Raw genomic sequence first — 2,755 nt, 5'->3', positions numbered from 1 at the left:
ACTATTACAATATCTCTTAGTCATAATGCTTGTCATTTTTCTTTTGTTTCTTTTTCTTGTTTCTTTATGGGAATTTATCCTGTTATTAACAAAAGAAAAAGTGAAAGTGAAGTCATTCAGTTGTGTCCGACTCTTCCACACTCCTCCGTCCATCAGATTTTCCAGGCAAGAATGCTGGAATGGGTTGCCATTTCCTTCTCCAGAGGATCTTCCCAACCCAGGGATCGAACCTGGGTCTCCTGCATTATAGGCAGACGCTTTACCATCTGAGCCACCAAGGAAGTCAAAGATAAGATTAATTCTTAGTCCTAGATATTCTATAGATCTTCCTATGAAATATCACTTATTCCTAAATTTTGTCAATGACATCTTTTATTGTCTATTATTAAGCACTAAATGGAAAGCTAAAGTGTACACCTCCCAGACTGCATTGTAGTCATGAATATACAGATAACTAATTTTGATGTAATAAAATATACTTGTAAACTACTGTGTATAAAATAAATAAGCCACAAGGATATATTGTATAGCACAGGAAATATAGCCAATATTTTATAACTAAAAATGGAATATAATCTGTGAATCACTATATTGTACACCTGAAACCTATAATACTATATGTTAACCATACTGCAATAAAAATGTATAAAAAATAATAATGCTATTTTGAACTCTTGAGGTATAAACACAAGAGGCATAGTTTCAGAATACAATCTTGTGTTTAACTATCTTTAGTCTCCTTTTCTTGATCTCTTGCTCCCCCAGGAAATGCTTTCTCTCAATCACTGAACTCAGTAAAGTTTTTGTTTTCTCAGGTTGAAGGGAAACCCAAGGGAATAAAGCAAATTCAGAGTGAAAAACTATAGATCTTCTTTCTCGTTGATCAAAATTGTGGCAACATTTGTGACAATTTTTTTCAATTGTTAAGATTGCTTAGGTTGTTTGTTGGTATAAAATATGCAACTAAAATCAAGCAATATTTTTAAAGCTGGAAAATACCAATATGAGGCTAACATAATTCCTAATATTAGCATGGTTTTCATTAATGTTATAAAATAAATCATATATATATTCTTTAAGAGAATATATAATTATCACTTTTAACATCTGTATAAAAATTAAGTTGATCTTTATGAATATGCAACTTCACTGAAGTCAGAGAAACTCTTACATCACTTTATTCTATCAAATAGCAATACATTATACTGCAGATGCTAACTAAGCTTAATAAATATTTGTAGGTTGAATAAATTAATGAATGATCAAAGTTAAATCTTTCTTGAGTCAAATGAACAATTTTTTTTTCACATCTTCTACATTGACATAAGGTTTTTAATATTTATGTTTCTTTCTGAAAACTTAATTTCAACTGTAGCTTTCATATGTGAATTTCTCTACATATTCATTTTTAAAAGTTCATATTCTATTGGAATTTTGTTTACTTAGTTCAGTTCAGTATCTTTCAGTCTTCAAAAGTACACTTTTATTGCTATAAGACTGGACAAATCAAGTTCTCAACTCCTTATGTAGACTGCTCATCCTAAATCCTTAGATTACATTTAACACTTATACGTTTAAATTATTAACATTACTTTGAATTTGTAAAAGTTTTTTTAACTAATAGCTCAGATATAGTTCATCCATCCATTTAAAACATAGCATACAGAAAATAAAACTGTTTTAACAAGGAATGCTTTCTTCAGACCAATCTTTTCTTATCCTTCATAAAATATACTAAACAACTAAATTAAGAATAATATATAATTTACCAAAATAAGGTTCATGTGTTCATGCTCAGTCACTCAGTCGTGTCTGACTTTGCAAGCCCAGGGACTCTAGCCCACCACGTTCCTCTGTCCACGGGATTCCTCAGGCAAGAATACTGGATTGAGTTGCCATTTCCTTCTCCAGAAAATAAGGTTAAATTGTATTTTTAATAAAATAAAAAAATTCTATGGATTAATGACAAATATACAAAACCTTATATTCCTATTTTCATCATAGCATGTCACACATATCAATTACAGGAAATGAAAGATCATTAGAAGGTACTGTACTATACTAAAATCTATTTTAAACTTCATATTATTAAACTATTAGATACATTTTTAAGTAAGAACAAACATATGAATGACAGATAATAGCACAGCCAGATAGAGATAGAAGTATAATTAAGAAGTAATTTATGATACAGTTGATACTTTATCAATGAATACTTTATCAAATCAATGAATAAAAAATTTTAAACAATGCATTGAGAACTCATTCACTAATCAGGATTAAAGAAATTAAATAATTTTCTTATTCCATAGCATACAATGATTTTAAGGAGTTCTGCTTCAGACCAAGGTAGAGTAACAACTAGCTCTTTCACCATTAACAGTGAGAAAACTGGACAAAAATACATTAAACGGTGGAGATACAGGAAACAAATCAGTGAGACCCTACATTGCCCTGGATTTCTGTCTGGAAGCACAGTTCAGTTCGGTTCAGTCACTCAGTCATGTCCGACTCTGCGATCCCATGAATTGCAGCACGCCAGGCCTCCCTGTCCATAACCAACTCCCGGAGTTCACCCAAATTCACGTCCATCAAGTCGGTGATGTCATCCAGCCATCTCTTCCTCTGTCGTCTCCTTCTCCTCCTGCCCGCAATCCCTCCCAGCATCAGAGTCTTTTCCAGTGAGTCAACTCTTTACATGAGGTGACCAAAGTACTGGAGTTTTAGCTTCAGCATCATTCCTTCCAAAGAAATC

General features: G+C 32.1%; 1 non-coding gene across 1 annotated transcript; it reads right to left on the bottom strand.

Moving 5' to 3' along the window:
* Window positions 1-209: 209 nt before the first annotated feature.
* On the bottom strand, window positions 210-281 carry TRNAY-AUA. The gene has a single exon. It is a non-coding gene; the product is annotated as a tRNA-Tyr (tRNA).
* Window positions 282-2,755: the final 2,474 nt, after the last annotated feature.

The sequence above is a fragment of the Bos indicus x Bos taurus genome, chromosome 9 (assembly GCF_003369695.1).
Source record: "Bos indicus x Bos taurus breed Angus x Brahman F1 hybrid chromosome 9, Bos_hybrid_MaternalHap_v2.0, whole genome shotgun sequence".
NCBI lineage: Eukaryota > Metazoa > Chordata > Mammalia > Artiodactyla > Bovidae > Bos > Bos indicus x Bos taurus.
The sequence above is the reverse complement of the archived record's forward strand: the minus strand, read 5'-3'. Positions and strand labels throughout refer to the sequence as shown.